Source organism: Schistocerca nitens, chromosome 11 (assembly GCF_023898315.1).
Source record: "Schistocerca nitens isolate TAMUIC-IGC-003100 chromosome 11, iqSchNite1.1, whole genome shotgun sequence".
In the NCBI taxonomy this organism is placed as follows: Eukaryota; Metazoa; Arthropoda; class Insecta; order Orthoptera; family Acrididae; genus Schistocerca; species Schistocerca nitens.
This window is the reverse complement of record NC_064624.1, coordinates 123540323-123557860: the sequence shown is the minus strand read 5'-3', so window position 1 is coordinate 123557860 and position 17538 is coordinate 123540323. Positions and strand designations below refer to the sequence as shown.

The window sequence follows — 17538 nt, the reverse complement described above, 5'->3', positions numbered from 1 at the left end:
CATCATCCCCTTTGGGGCTCTCCTGCATCCTGTCAGAGAGGCTCCCTCTTGGCGGATGTCTTCAACCATCTCAATCTTGTCTGCCTCAATACTGGCGCCCCGACTTTCCTCTCTGACTCCACTCATACCTACTCCCACTTGGACCTCTCGATCTGTTCTACCACTCTTGCCCGTCAGTTCGAGTGGTATGTCCTTTCTGACACCTATTCGAGCGACCACTTCACCTGTGTCGTTCGTCTCCTACACCACACCCCATCCCCATGTCCTTCGAGCTGGAACATACCGAAAGCTGACTGGGGACTTTACTCCTCCCTGGTGACCTTTCCAGACCCTGATTTTCTCAGTTGTGACAGTCAGGTCGAATACCTCACGGCTGTTATCATCCATGCTGCCGAACGTTCCATTCCTCGTACTACCTCTTCTTCACGTCGCGTTTCCGTCCCCTGGTGGAATGAGGCTTGTAGAGACGCTATCCGTACTCGACGACGTGCTTTACGCACCTTTCGCCGCCATACTACGTTGGCGAATTGTATTGGATACAAACGACTCCGAGCGCAATGCCGTAGAGTCATCAAAGACAGCAAAAAAGCTTGTTGGACCTCTTTCACCAGCTCCTTTAACAGTTTTACTCCCTCTTCTGTCGTCTGGGGTGGCCAGCGCCGGCTGACGGGCATTAAGGCCCACTCCTTGGTACCTGGCCTGAGTTCAGGTAATGAGGTCATTGTTGATCCAGATGATACCCTCACCTCCGATGAACACTCACCGTCGAGGACAACGTACTGGGTTCTATTACTTAAGAAGTCTTCGAGCCACTCACATACATGAGAACCAATCCCATATCCTTGTACCTTAGTTAGGAGTCTGCAGTGGGGCACCGAGTCAAATGCTTTCTGGAAGTCGAGGAATATGGCATCCGTCTGATACCCTTCATCCATGGTTCAAAAGATATCATGTGAAAAAAGGGCAAGTTGCATTTCGCAGGAGCAATGCTTTCTAAAGCTGTGCTGATGCATGGACAGCAACTTCTCAGTCTCAAAGAAATTCATTATATTCGAATTGAGAATATGCTCGAGATTCCTGCAACAAACCGATGTTAAGGATATTGGTCTGTAATTTTGAGGATCCATCATTTTACCCTTCTTATATACAGGCGTCACCTGCGCTTCTTTCCAGTTGCTCGGGACTTTACGTTGGGCAAGAGATTCGCGATAAATGCAAACTAAGTAAGGAGCCAATGCAGAAGAGTACTCTCTGTAAAACCGAATTGGAATCCCATCAGGACCTGACGATTCATATATTTTCAACCCATTCAGCTGCTTCACAACCCCAGGGATGTCTATCACTATGTCCTCCATACAGTAATCTGTACGAGACTCAAACGGCGGTATGTTTGTACGATCCTCCTGCTTGAAAGATTTCTCAAATGCTAAATTTAAAATTTCAGCTTTCGTTTTGCTGTCTTCCGTTGCCAGGCCAGACTGATCAGTGAGTGACTGGATGGAAGCCTTCGACCTGCTTACCGATTTTACATAGGACCAGAATTTCCTTGGGTTTTCAGCAAGATCTTTTGCTAAGGTGTGATGGTGGTAGTGGTTGAATGCTTCACGCATCGCTCTTTTTACAGCACCATGAATCTCTACTAACTTTTGCCTGTCCTCATTCTCCCAATCTTTCTTGTAACGTGAGTGCAACTGCCTTTTCTTCCTGACAATTCTCCGAGTTACGCTGTTAAACCACGGTGGGTATTTTCCGTCTGTAACCCACTTCTTCAGCATATGCTTGTTCAAGGCGTGATTTACAATGTGTTTAAAATTTGCCCATAATTCTTCCACGTCCATCGTACCGGAAGTAAATGAAGTCGATTCATTTACTAAGTGGGATGTTAACAACTGCTTATCTGCTCTTTCTAATAAGAATACTCTCCTAGCCTTCTTGACCGACTTTTTAACTTTTGTAACCATAGTCGTAATGACAACATCATGATCACTAATCCCTGTCTCAACACTGACACCGTCGATGAGGTCTGGTCTGTTCGTGGCTACCAGATCTAAAATATTTCCATTACGCATTGGCTGTCGATTTAGCTGCTAAAGACAGTTTAAGGATAATGTGTTCAAAAGTAATTCACACGACGGCTTGTCTGTACCACCTGTAATGAATCCACAGACATCACAGTCTATACTAGGTAGGTTTGAAGTCACCTCCGGCTAATATAGCATGATCCGGGTACTTCCGCGATACAGAATGTAGACTCCCTTTGAATGAGTCTAGAACTGCCACAGTGGAACCTGGTGGCCGGTAATAACACCCAACAATTAACTTTATTTCCGCTAGCCCTGTTAAACGTGTCCAGATAACTTCACGATCACACTCTACTTCTACCTCAGTAGACGCAATATTTTTGTCAACTGCAATGAAGACACCACCTCCTACGGTGTCTAATCTGTCTTTCCAAAACATGTTCCAACCCTAACATTTCAGAACTTCCTATCTCAGGGTTCAGCCAGGTCTCAGTCCTGAGAATAATTTGCAGTGCCACACACTTCCTGGAGGGCAGTACATTCAGGAACTTTATTCCGACCACCCTGAAAATTTACTGCTAATATCTTGATAGCAGAAATGTCTTTACACTGAGCGTGTCCTGCTTTCCCTGCCTGCACGTTGACTGGTGATTGTTCATCAGGACACCTCGCACTACTGCCTAGCCTAAAAAACCCCCATGTGCACGCCACAAGTACTCTGCTACCCCAGTAGCTGCTTCCTTTGTCTAGTGCACCCCTGACCTATCTAGGGCATCCTACAATTCCCCACACAATAACGCAAGTCTAGAAATCTGCAGCCAAGACCGTCACAGAGTCGACGAAGCCTCTGGTTGAGGCCCTCCACTCGGCTCGAAACCAAAGGACCCCAATCCACTCTGGGAACGATGCTGCAAATAGAGTGCTCTGCTTGCACCCCGCGTGCAAGGACAGCGGTTTTCACCAAATCCACCAGCCGCCTGTACGAACTGAGGATCACCTCAGAACCCAAGCGACAGGCGTCATTGGTGCCGATGTGAGCAAATACTTGCAGATGACTGCACCCCGTACGCTCGATAGCCGCAGGCGAGGCCGCCTCCACATCTCAGATGAGGCCCCCCGGCAGACAAACCGAGTGCACATTGAATTTCTTTCCAGCCCTGTACGCTATTTCCCTCAGGGGCTCCATCACCCACCTAACGTTGGAGCTCCCAATAACCGGCAAGCCTTTGCCCCCGTGTGCCCGCTCGGGCCCTGCTGAAGGAGTGGCCACCTGCCCACTGAGAGGATGAAAGGGCGAGGCCGGCCGGCCAGCCTCCACATTGACTCTCCGCCTCGAGCGACGCGAACGCGTTGCAGTCCGCCACTCACCCTGAGGTGAGGGCGGCCCCAACGCGCCGGGTACACTCGGCGGCTGAGTCAGCGGATGCAGAAAGCGACACCTGGGGTGTCTCAAGCGACGCGCCAGACCCTCCGCCGTTGCTGCACCTCGAGGCAGCAGCCTGAAGGCGGCTGGCCGTGGCCAACAGCACGCTCAGCTGCTCGTGAACCGCAGCCAGTTCCTCCTGCGCCCGTACACAGCACGCACACACCCTATCCATCCTACTGCTAATAACTAATGACTCCGCGAATTTATACTCTATGGCTATCAATAAGCAATATTACTCCTCTCAAGTTTGAGAATACACAAGGATTTTAAGTAATTAAATATGCAAGCGCGCAAACACTTGGAAAGAAATTAAGTATCAAACTACAAAACAAATATGAAAGCTAAATATGCGACTCGCCACTGCACTGCTGCTGCACTGATACTTCACCAGAGGCTGCTCAAGGCTCACTGAGCTGTGTCAAAAGTGCACTGGCTGTCCAAAACAAACAACTGACTAACGACTCCATGAATTTATACTCTACAGCTATCAATAAGCAATATTACTCCTTTCAAATACAAGAATACGCAAGGATTTTATGTAACTAAATATGTAAGCGCACAAACACTCGGAAAGAAATTAAGAATCAAACTAAAAAACAAATATGAAAGCTAAATATGTGACTCGCTACTGCACTGCTGCTGCACTGATACTTCACCAGTGGCTTAACTATTGATGATGGGGTACTAAATAGAATTGGGGAGAAAAGATGAAGGGATCTGCTGATATGAGACATACTAAGGAATTATCAATCTGGTTACTGGAGGGTAGTATGAGGGCAAACATTAAAGAGGGAGACCAAGACATGTAAATAACTTTTTGACACAACAGCAACTACCTATTAATGTGACTTTTTTGTGGACTGCTTTCAGGTTGCAGTTGTATTGAGAATCTAGCTTTTGTGTGTGCACCAAGCACACAAACTCTGGCATGTAGGTAACGCACATATAGTTCCTAGGGTCAGCAATAGTACCACAATATCGCATGACCTTCTCCAGTACATCCACCTCCTCCTAACTTGAAATTCCTGAGATGTAATCTTGGATTTTCATGTACACAGTCAAGAGAATCTGATAGCAAGTGGATGCTCTGTAGAGTACAATGAAAACACCAGCAACCGGGTTCTATTTGCATCAGGACAAGAGCTGGCCCACTACCATAACATGTTTACTATATGCTACTTTCCTGTCTACAGTCCTGCAGTTTTACAAGAAGACATACCACATCTATAATCTGTCCTCTTTGATGTGTGTCATAAATGTTGTTGCTTGCCTTTCTCTTGACATCAAATTCCTGCCTGATGTCCCAGTGATTAATTACTTACATAGAGGCATTTTACATTACTTTGTTCGGTATACATTTGCTAGGTTACATACTGCTGTTTTTGCATTGTCTTTAATATCACCTTTCCATTTATATGCAGCAGGAAGTTCTCCATTACATATGGTGCAATAAATATATTCATTGTTGCTGTCATTACACAATTTCACAAATTTGTATTCCTTTTGTAGATTAATATTAAAACATACTTTTTTTTGCCTATTCCTCAATGATGAGATAAAAAACAACCGAGATAAAATGATAAAAAATGCACAGATGAGTTACTTGACACATGAAAACAGCACAGACATATAGCCCTTGTTGTTTTTCCAAATTACAAAGTGAAAAGTTGTGGCACAACCTGTAGCCATAACTCCCTATTGTTGTATGCATTTGTTCCAAGACTGGATGAGAGAAGCATGCAAGAGAATGTTTAAAAATGTATTTTTGCACATATAGGCCAAAATTAAAAAAAAAAAAAAATACTCACCAGTCAAAAAATTCTCAAACCCCAGACAGCACAAAAAAGGCCGGTTGGGGCTAGTCTTCAGTGTATGATAGGCCTATCCAAAAGCTAGCAAAATTTCCATTCTTTTTTTGTGTATCTGTCGACAACTCAATGATTCTCCTGTTTTGTAGGCTGTTTCCTCTACTCCTAAATTATTTCCATTCTGCCAAAACTTTACACACTATATTTATATGTGAAACATTTAGTCAGTCTTAGCAAACACAACACATACCAGAATAAATTGCTGCCTTGAACATTATATTTACCTTTTCCAAACTCTTGGCATGAAATAACCACATCACTGAATGTAGCATGAAGCTCTACAGCAATACTGAAGAACAGAGTTCACAGTAAAAAAAAAAAAAAAAAAAAAATTAGGAAAATGGATAAGTCATAGGATGCGTGATCAGTGAGAAAGAAGGTGATAAGACTATGCAGTGCATTGGCCTCAAATTAGAATGAAGGTAGTAACAGAGTAAAGTGAAACTAAACATATGAAAAAAAAAAGTTTATCAGAAAATTGGTGACATACCAAGGATTATGGAAATGCACAATGGTGAAATAAATATGCACCAGTAGGTGAACTTACTTATTGGTTTACAACAGAGAGATGTTATGCAGAGGTCACTGCCATTTCCTGTTATTTAACTGTGTGCAAAGCTGAGGCCATATTTCTGTCAAAATAATTTACACAGCATACTGGCTTTTCAAATAGTAATACATCATATGTGACCCTTTAATTTCATAGGTGACTGAACTTACCTACATTTCATACTGCCTTTGAGTTACACAGGCAATAAATTTCACCTCACTGAAAGGATACTGCCATACAAAACCAAAGCACAGTGGGGGAATTAATAATGAGCATATTGTATGATATTTACTAACTTTGAATTTAGTAGGTTGTACTGTGTGAAATATAAAGTAATATACAGTCCTGAAGAATATGTTATCAAATAATACTTAATATACTCCTTGTAACATGATTCACACTGGATGGTTGAATACAAGAATAAATTTTCCAAATAAGTTCTGATCTTGATGCACAAGAATGTAAATAAAACTCACATTCAACAAGTCAGTCCCCCCACTTGATCACATCCACAGAGGTTTGCTGCAAACGGGTAATTATTTGCAGCAGCCTGTGAATAAATGCACTCTGCTTGATTATATGAATGAACACTGCCTAGAAGTGTATGGATGCTCCCCTATTTCTCTCTCCCATAAGCTAATATTAGCGTACAGATAGTGGGACAGGTGCAGATTACAATTCCATAGTCCTGAAGCAAATTACATTCCAACATAAAATTTATTCATCTAATGATTTCCATAACTCTTTAATTAATATTAGGTTTACATCCCTTTTCTCCTGGACACAAATTTTCTGATTTCTGCTCCCAAAAATTTAGCAAAAATATCTGTTTCATCAACTTCTTGCAGTGTATTAGTGATTGACTCAATTGCAGAACCATATTCATCATTCTGCTCCCTTTTCTTCATTGTGGAGTACCTAAGAGTGGAAGTTTGAAGATCTGCTGACTGAAGAATTGTGTGTGTAGTTGCTGGGTTTTCATTAACTATAAATATAAAGGGTAACCAACCAAGGACTCCCTGGTTTATAATTAACTAACACAGAAAAGAAAAGAATTGAATGAATGGTAGATTAATTTTGAACACAAAGAATTTTGTATAGAAGTTTTGTATAATACTTAGAAAAACTGCTAATGGCACTGTACAATTTATGCTTTTATCAGCATGCATACATAAATTTTATCTTTTGCAAACAGCCTTTGCAATCACATCACAATCTTTTCAAAATGCTCACTGCTCATCATTTTTATCACATCTTAATGTGTACGGAAATGGATTCAGTTGCAATGCAGATCAACAGTTCACATTCATCCAGTGTGGTGGGATGGTCCCAGTTGATGATGTATTTCAACGTGCCCCAGAAAAGTAGTCCCAAAAGTCAGACTGAGTGAATATGGAGGCTTTCCATGCCTGTGTCCATAAAAATGGGATAATGCACACAACAACCCTATTCTCGAAGTATTCCTCAAGAAAGTGGAACACCTGTTTGGTGGGATGTGATCAGGCCCCATTTTGCATGAATCACTCAGTGCACATTTGAGGCTCTAAAGCTTATTGTTTGATGACAAACTTTTCAAAAATTATAAAGTAATGTTTACTAGCTACTGATTCTTGCATGACGTAAGGGCTGATTGTATGCCTGCTGCATATCACAAGCCTAAACAATAGCTTTAGGAGAATGCAATGGTTTTTCTTCATACAAACGGGGCTTTTCGGTACCCCAAAACTGACAGTTTTCTTATTCTCCAACACATTGAGATGGATGTATCCTTAACCAGAAAACCAGATGCAGCCAGCACCAAATCCTTCAGTTATTGTGAGAATTCGGTCTGCAGTAAGCCCTTTATTTCACAGTGGTTATGGATATGACCGGGTGGCTGTGGATTTTCAATAGGAACATGTGTGGACCTTTTCTCAGTAGTATATGCATGCTTGAACACTTCAAACCAGCCTCTATAGAAATTCTTTGGACAAATTTCCTCATATTCCGCTGAATACTTTCAGAAAGTGTGCTGACATCTTCAAGAGTAACTACAGCTGCCACCGGCCCAACATTTACATGCTGCCTGTCCATTTGAATTTGATGAACTGATTTGTGGAACTGATTGCTCTGAACTTTGGAGTATTATTTATAAGTACATTGTTTTTCTATGACAGTTCCATGTTTTGTAACTATTATTTCAAAGCTTCTGTATACAGTTCTTACTGCTTTCACAGTAAACATAATGTCTATTCTATTATTTTCATGTTATTTAATTCTAATGTTAGGAAGTCCTTTGTTGGACACCTTGTATTACTACTATTGCTATGCAAACTCTCCACATAATTTGCTACAGACTGCACTTCCAGCTTAGAATAGGTTGGCACTTCATTCCTATCTTCTACCTGAAACATAAAACAAAGATTTTGATAAAGCATACAGGCCTGACTTTGGGAGGTGTATACTCAAATTATTCACTTAAAATTGCAATGGACAGAAAATAAAACCATAAACAGTAAACTTCAGCTAGTCAAAGCTGACTATTTGGTTAATCACAACTGTTAGTACATTACAACAATAGTACTGCAAGCAATAAGTGGAAAATGGGCATAGACACTGTGGTGTCACTGCCAGACACCACACTTGCTAGGTGGTAGCCTTTAAATCGGCCGCGGTCCATTAGTATACGTCGGACCCGCGTGTCGCCACTGTCAGTGATCGCAGACCGAGCGCCGCCACACGGCAGGTCTAGAGAGACTTACTAGCACTCGCCCGAGTTGTACAGCCAACGTTCATAGCAGTGGTTCACTGACAAATCACGCTCTCATTTGCCGAGACGATAGTTAGCATAGCCTTCAGCTACGTCATTTGCTACGACCTAGCAAGACGCCATTACCAGTTATATTGAACTTACTATACTTTTGTATCATCAAGAGCGATGTACTCCAATTATGGTTTAAAGTTAAGTATTACATCAACTACGTACTTTATTTGCTACTAAAAATTCTCAAGACATTGTCCTGTTCCAGACCTCATGCCAGTCTGCGTGTAATTAAACGCGTGCATTTCGGCCTCCTCTAGCAACACAGTGTTGGCACTTCTGCCAATACTTCAGACACATTTATGCTATCTGAAACGTTTCAAAACAATTAAAGAGAACTGAAATAAGGCCCCTACATAAACACCAGTTCGCTGTATTAGTGCAGCACGACTGAGCAGTAGCCTTTACTACCTAGCTGCTGATGCATAATATGACACACACTCATTTCTAAAACTTCCTGGCATATCAAAACTGTGTGACCGACCGAGACTTGAACTCGGGACCTTTGCCTTTCATGGGCAAGTTTCACATCAGTACACACTCCATTGCAGAGTGAAAACCTCATTCTGGAAACATCCCCAGGCTGTGGCTAAGCCATGTCTTCACAGTATCCCTTCTTCCAGGAGTGCTAGTTCTGCAAGGTTCGCAGGAGAGCTTCTGTGAAGTTTGGCAGGTAGGAGACGAGGTACTGGCAGAACTAAAGCTGTGAGGACGAGGCGTAAGTCGTCCTTCAGTAGCTCATTTGGCGGAGCACTTGCCTGCGAAAGGCAAAGGTCCCGAGTTTGAATCTCGGCCTGGCACAGAGTTTTAATCTGTCAGGAAGTTTTGTATCAGTGCACACTCCACTGCAGAGTGAAAATCTCATATTGCACATCTAGATGTAAAAAACTGTTGTGCTGAACATCAAGTTTTCCTTGGCTAGACAAAGATGGTTTTGACAAATGTGAACTGGTACAGTTTGTGCAGGTGCACTTCACAACTGACTGTGTGAAACTACTTGATAAGTTTTTATTCCCATTCACATGTTTGCACTTGTAGGCCTAACACTTAACTCCTGAATAATATCCATACAAAATTTTAATGACGTATTCAATGTAAAGGAAATGTGCAAACACACACGCACACGCGCGCACTCTCTCTCTCTCTCTCTCTCTCTCTCTCTCTCTCTCTCTCTGCAGTTTTCTCAGCTTCAATCCATATAGCAACAGTTACACATGCAAACAGAAATCAAACCTGAAAATTGTGGCCAAGTGCCATGAATGTCAATGGAGTTGTTTTAGCTTTTTGTGAACATAGTGCTCAACCAAATATTCCATCCTACATACTGCATCATTAACAGACAAATCTAAGAACTTTGGATGCCTTCTCTTTTCTTGTTGATATGAATGTTGAACACATTTTGCTCATTTAAAAATTCTACATGACACTCCTTTGGACTGCATAGCTGTGGTTGAAAGATTTTCACCTTTCAAAACACCCCAGTTACAATCTACCTTGGAGAGTTTTTACAATAGTTTGCATGTTGTACAAACATTCCTTTCCTTTCATCACATCTGTCAAAACATGTAATTCGTCTCGTATCTTAAGTGGCCTTGATTCTCTTTCTAGCACTACCAAAAGAAGAGATGACCTGTCAGTAACTTAGTTGGCGTTCTTCCATCTCATTTGTCCAAATTCCAATGTGTGTTTAGAACATCTGACATGCTCAGTATTGGTCTGCACGTTTGGAAGTACTCCTCGACATGCTTTTTTCTCACTCTGATATGAGAAACTCAGCTCAGCCAATGTTGACATCCGAATTCCTGCTCTGTGTGACAGTAGTTTAAGTATGCATTCTCTCCCACTCAAATTTGCAGATTGTCCTTTGGTAACTCTTCACCTTAATAACAACTATTCTGCATCTGTTTGTCATACAAATGCTTATCAAGCATTCTAAATTAATACTGAAGAAATCTTTTCCCCTTTTCTTTGTTATAAATTTTCACACCCCATATACTGTACATGTATAACAGAGAAATACACCACTATTACAGAGCGGCATATTATGTCATGGCATTGAATTTTATAAAGAATTACATAAAACAAGTAAACAAATGGATGTAAACAGTTTCAAATTGATTGTGAAGGATTACTGGTCAAGCACAGCTTCACTTGAGTATGTAGAAACACAGAACTGTAGTGCCAGTTTGGATTGCATTAGTAGAGTGTACAAATAAACAAAATATTGTGTAGTATCATTTCTTGCTAAGAATGACTTGTAAAAGTTCAAGAAATGTTTATAGTACTTAAGAAATGGACCAATATATTTTTATACTGTGCAGTTATAGATACACAGCACCAATAAATAAATTAATTAATTAATGGTCCTACAACACACAATATACCCTTTGCTTTTTTTATTATTATATATTTTTTTTAATTGCAAGCTCTCTAACAATGTACACAGGCAGTAATTTCAGTTTAATGTAGTCTCACAGTGGGAGCAGCTTGGAATTTTTCACTTTTTAAATCAGTAGCAGAGATGAAGCAAGCAATAATAGAAAAAGAAGTAAAAAGAATTGCAAATACTGATGTTTGACCCTAAGGCCTTTTGCACCTGTAATCTGTTGCTTACTCTCCAAGCTTGCAACACTCACACAAACAAAAACAAAAATAGTTATTCATAAGGTAAAGAGCATTACACATTCATTCATTCATTTCTCATGTTCCCTAGACCCCACCAATGAGAACCCTCAGGGATGTGGAATGAATGATGGTGTACATTAATATGAGACAAACAAAGCATAGAAATTCCATCTCTGTTACATATTGAGAACTATCACTCCACTGCTCAATGCTATTCCACTTTATGTCATTTACATACTTAGTTATATTACATGACTGGTGTTTATCCACTATTAGTAGTGCAGTATTCACTTAATTACTGTTCTCTCTTTCAAAGAAAATATTTTTACATCTATAAATACTGAGCCCTGTTTAAAGTGCATTGTTACTTGTTATAGAGTTTCATAAGAAACACTATTATCTACCATGCACATAACAGAAATTTAGGTCCCCTAATTATGAAAGCCCAGATAATTTGTAGAAAGAGTGAGTAATGAGATGTGTTTTTAATTATTTTTTGAATTGGTAGGGACCCCAAATTTTTGGCTTTATGTTAGATGGCAGCCTGCTGAGTATCTTATCACCAGCATACATAGCTCTATTCTCCACCCTGGACAACAATGCAATGTCTGGTTGAGAATTATTTTCATGTCTTGTATTCTTAATGTGAATATCACAGCTCCGTTGAACCTGATTTTCTTTATCAACAACGAAAAATGTTAAGAAGTAAATGTGTAAGAATTTCAAGCTCCTTGGAAATACCTGTCTAAGATATACAGTTATCTGCTTTACACAATATTCGTACTGGTCGGTTCTGCTGAACTTTATTTTCTTTAGGTGCACTGCCACAGAAGAAATCCCATAAGGCAGCAGGGTCAGAAATCATGCAAAATAAACCAATGCTCTTGCCTTAAGATCAACACAATAGGAGATGCATCTACTGGCATAGCATATTCAAACAGAGCTTCTTCATTAATTTATGTATGTTTTGGCACCATTTTAACTTACTATCCATCAGGACCCAAAGGATTTTCAGTGTAAGACCATTAATGTCTACTTGTGTTGTTAAAAAGTAATTATTGTTAGCTCGAAATTCCGTAATATGAGTTTGTGTGAGGTTAGGACTTAAACCGTTAGCCACGAAACACTTGTATGCATATTAAGCTCTCATCTGAGATATGACTGCCAGGGCTGAGTCTGGACTCTCAGTTAGTATGCTTGTGTCATCAGCAAATATTACAGTATTTGAACTGACCCTTATAGTCAACGGAAGATCATTTACGTAGATTACAAAAAAGAGTGGGTCACGTAATGATCCTTGCGACAATCGACATGTTATGTTCATCCATTCTGAAGTTATTTTCATGCCTGCGGCAGAGCCTATTAGTGCGACTCTCAACTTACCGTTAAGGAGGTAAGATTGCCTCTGTGTAAGAGGGATGCTGTTAATGCCATTTAATATTTTAGTTTGATTGTTGAGTTTTACAAGATGGCAACGATTGGACTAGGTGTAAACTGCTCCGATAAAAGTTAAGTAAAATGTGGTAAGAATTGTAATGCACATTACAAAAATTTGGGAAAGGTATCCAGGGCAATAGTTGTAATAGGCAATAGGTTTCACAAAAACTGTTGCAGAACAAATATTATATTGGGAACGGTGGCCTACTCGTAATTGTATGCTGCTTGTGTAACAAAAACATGAAACAAAGAACACCATTATTATCAGAGACAAGGCCTCAATAATTCGAGTGCTGCAAAAATGATGAAGTGTCACAAATGAAATGCAAAATAGTTTAAAAGTGGGCAAAAGTAATAGTTTTGAAACATTTAGCTCATGTGTAACAGAGAAATACTCTACATTGAAAAAAATAAAAAGTACAATTTAGAAAGAAATTGCCTACCAATAGTAGCTGAGGAACGATACTTTACGCATATCCGAAATGAATCCAATAAAAAGTTTGTACTTGGGAATGTAGAAGATAGCACCAATGTGTTAAAAGACTCGTGTAAAAGTGAGCCTTCAAAAACAAATACACAATCTGCAAAGAACAATTCTGCAGTCACCCAAAAATGAATACATCAAGTCAAAATATTCAAGTCAAAATATTCAGAGACAATAATGCAATGTTTCAAACTTTGTATCAAAGTCTGCTAAAGAGACATCAGGTGTTGTTAAGCATGGGGTAAAATTCAGAAATGTGATAAGTACTGTAGAAAAGAATGTGTCAATTCTGTTGTAAACCTTCTTGATGACAACAGTTATGAAAAGGCTAGTTTTGCAATGCACAGGCAATAACTGATTGGATCTAGTAAGAACAGAATCACATCAGATATAAACAAAGCTGTTGATGAAATAGTGTGCTAGAGCAGCTGCAAAAACAAACAAGCCATTATCTTAATTGCTCAAATGCAGAGAAACTAGAGAAATGGGCTAATTTTCCAAACTTTATCTGGCCCAATATTAACACGCAGAGCAAGTATTCGACACACCTTTACCTTGCAAGCAAACTACAGGATCTTCCATTTATCTGATCATTGCACACATGGTGCAGTAGACGGTGAGCAACAGCGAGGAGGAGTTGTGCAACATAAACGAAAGTAGGTGGGCTTGTTGCTACATCAGAAAGATGATGTCTGTTCAGATTTTGGGACAGTCACATAGGAGTGATGGCAGTAGCACCAGCTTGCTTTAAATACACGCTATAATGGTCCTGAGCATTAATTACCTTTGAGATTGAACATGGTGAAATGGTGTTAGTCAAGAATGCCTTTAAGGTGACAAAGATGCCACCATCGACACCTCACTGTGTCTGAACAAGGTCATTTAATAGGGTTATGGGGAGCTAGATGGTATTCTACATTGTTGCAGAAAGACTTGACAGGAATGCAGCCACTGTACATTGTTGCTGGCAGCAGTGGCCACGAGAACATACAGTCGCAAGAAGATGGGCTCCTGATGGACACACAGTACTACCGAGAGGGGAGACCGTCACGTTTGGCGTATGGCTCTAGAGCAGGGCTTCACAACATATGTGCTCGCGGAGCAAGCTGTGAGCAGCAAGGCGTGAGCACGGAGCAGCGCGAGCACGCTACCCCCACGACCGGACCAGAGCGGGGTGTGGGGAGAGTCACGTGGGGTTCACAACAGCTGCCGCCAGTCGATGTAAATCCGCGGCCACCTGCAGGAATATCACTCACGAATTATTACTGCAACAAATGAAACAAATAAAGGAGAATGTACACATGCCACATAATTTTATTAGCTTAGTGTATGCCTCTACCATCTGTAGACACTGAAACTAAAGAATTCCACGACAATCCTATATTTTCAACACTTTCTTCACACTACTTAAAATATCACGTCCGGTTGTAGTGTTCTTCATGGCTACTACATTGAGGAGCTCCTCCCTCACCTGAAGATCTCTATTAACACCTCTAATAAATATGGCAAGCTGTGTCGTTCCAGTGATATCAACACTTTCGTCCAGAGCTAGAGAATACGCCATAAAATCTTAACAGATATTTGCAAGCTGGCTCTGGACGTCGTCTGCCATGTCCTGTATATGACGCATAATGGTCATGTTAGATAATGGCACAATCCGAAACTGTTCAACTTGAGATGGACACAAATGTTCCGCTGCAACTACCAAACATTCTTTTATTAAATCGCCATCAGTTAATGGGCGCAGGGATTTTGCTAAAAGCAAAGCAATTTTGTAATCCACTCTGAGAGCTGCCTTAGTTGATTTTTCTTCGTCGTCCAGATCTTCTTCGGATAGCTTCCTTTTACATTTAATAACTTCCTGTGCACGATCTGGTCAATCACATTTTCCACGTCAGTAGTCTTTCGCGTGGTACGACATATAATGTCGCTGCAAATTAAATTTCGTAAAATAATTCAGCGTTTTGTGACATACTAAACATTTTGCAACACCATCCTTTTCAGTAAACAGATAAAATTCCTCCCAATGGGGGTTGAACTGCGAAAGCATGGTTGGGGTTACACAACGGCGACTTCACATGATTCTTAACCAGCGAAGTGACTGTTAAGAGCTGATCGTAGTACTTTAAATGTTACACAGTCGGCGCGAATTCAATAGGCACGCTGTGGCCCTATTCAAACGTGCACGCGCATTTCCCCTCCCTCCCCTCCCACCGTACTCCGCGACCTTGCAGCTGCTCGCGAGCACGTGCCTGAGCAGACGCGAGTACTCGCGCTCAAAACCGGCCAGTTGTTAAGCCCTGCTCTAGAGCATTGTATTGCATTTGCAATAGCAATATGAGCAGCAGTCGGCACCACAGTGACACAGTGAATTGTTACAAATCAGTTACTTTGAGGACATCTCCGAGCCACACGTCCTGTAGCACGGATTCCACTGATCCCAAACTGACACCATTTATGACTGCAGTGGTGTAAAGTGAGAGGGCAGGGTTGAAGTATGTTGTGTCTTCTGATGAAAGCTGACTCTGCCTCGGTGCCGTGACAGCTGTGTGTCGGTTACGAGGAGGGCAGTCGAGGGCCTGCAACCGGCCTGTCTGTGTATTAGACACACTGGACCTACACTTGGAGTTACGGTCTGGGGTGTGATTTTCTATGATAGCAGGAGCACTCTCCTGTTTATCCCATGCACCCTAACTGCAAATCTGTATGTCAGTTTTGTGATTCGACCTGTTATGCTGCCATTCGTGAACAGAATTCCAGGGTTTTTCCCAACAGCATAATGCTCACCCACATATCGCTGTTGTAACCGAACGTGCTCCACACAGTGTCAATGTGTTACCTGAGTCAGCCTGATAACCAGATATGCCTCCAATTGAGCACAAGTGGGACATCACTGGATGACAACTCGAGCCTCATCCACAAACAGTATTGCCATCCCTGTATCGGCCAGGTGTGTCAGGCATTGAACTCCGTCCCACAACTTGACATCCACCACCAGTAAAACAAAGTGCATACACATTTGCATGCTTGCAATCAAAGTTCTGGTGGTTACACCACTTATTAATTCACCAGCATTTCATATTTGCAATGGTATCTCACACTTACGTAACCTGTAACCTTACAACATTGCCTACTTAAAATATTATCTAGCCAAATCTATTCCTACAATTTTTAATTACTCTACATTAATTATTTTTGGTGTTGTGATTTTTTTCTCGCCAGTGTATATGTAAATAAATTTTGTACTCACCTACGTCATGCACTGAGATGCTGGAACTACCTGCCATTTTTTTCCACGCATTCCTCACATCTACTGAAGAAATTATTTGTCACACAATGTACTTCTCTTTGAGAAAGTGAATGAACTGACTCATGGATATTGTCCTTGAGTTCCTGTAACGTGTGTGGATTTGTTGTGCTACTTTGGCCTTTAGTGTTCCCTACAAATAAAAATGTCATAGGGTTAAATTGGGACTTCAACTGTGCCAGATATTGTTGTTTAAATACTTTGTGAATTGTATGCAAAGAAAAATTTGCCAGTTGAGCCTCTACTGGACCTTGTTGAAAAAATACAATGCTTCATTCTCTTTAACCCTATTCATTAAAATTGGTTACAAAAGTCTTGCACATTCCTTTCACTGTTAACTGTGTCATTAAAATTATTGGGCCCATTATTCTGTCACCTCTTACTATGCACCACACTATTTTCTGGCCATGAATGGGTTCCTCATGAAGCAGAATAGCTCTGACAGTGTTCCAACATTGACAGTTTTGAGAATTAACATACTCGCATAAATTGAATCGTACCTCATCTGAAAACAGTATGAGGTATCAACCCACTTCACTGTGAGGCACATGTTTCAAAACCCACTTGCAAATATTAACATGGACAGCCTGATCACCATGTTTAAATTCTTCCACTACTGTTTCTTTATATGACTTTAGCCCATATAACTTAGTAGTTCTTTGTACAGAGGTAAATGAAATTTGTGTTCAATGTGAAATATGTCCAAAAGACTTTTTAAGGATATTGTCCAAGTGATATGCAATGTCATCAAGATGAGATTCTGCACTTCTTGTCATGAGCGCTTCCCATTTCCGAAATGTTTTCACTAACTTGTGAGTTGCATCATAACTTGGAATTCAAGCATTTAAAAAATTCTGGACAACATGAGTGGGCTCTGGACGCACATACAAATTATAAATGATCACTCATGGTGCACTGGAGTGTTTCGGCATAGCCATTGTTGCATTTACAGATTCACTGTTAGACTAATGACGTTTGTTTTACCGATCAAATGGCACTGGCTGGAAAGGCAAATTACTG

At 40.9% G+C, this 17538-nt stretch overlaps 1 long non-coding RNA gene across 1 annotated transcript in view; it reads right to left on the bottom strand.

Annotated features, from left to right (window-relative positions):
* LOC126213430 (uncharacterized) overlaps nt 1-16627 on the bottom strand; it is a 363820-nt gene extending 347193 nt beyond the window's left edge. The window contains exons 1-2 of the long non-coding RNA XR_007541165.1: nt 16462-16627; nt 7347-8249 (exon numbers count right to left, since the gene is read on the bottom strand). This is a non-coding gene — a long non-coding RNA (uncharacterized LOC126213430). The remainder of the gene's footprint in view (nt 1-7346; nt 8250-16461) is intronic.
* Between the last annotated feature and the right edge of the window lie 911 nt (nt 16628-17538).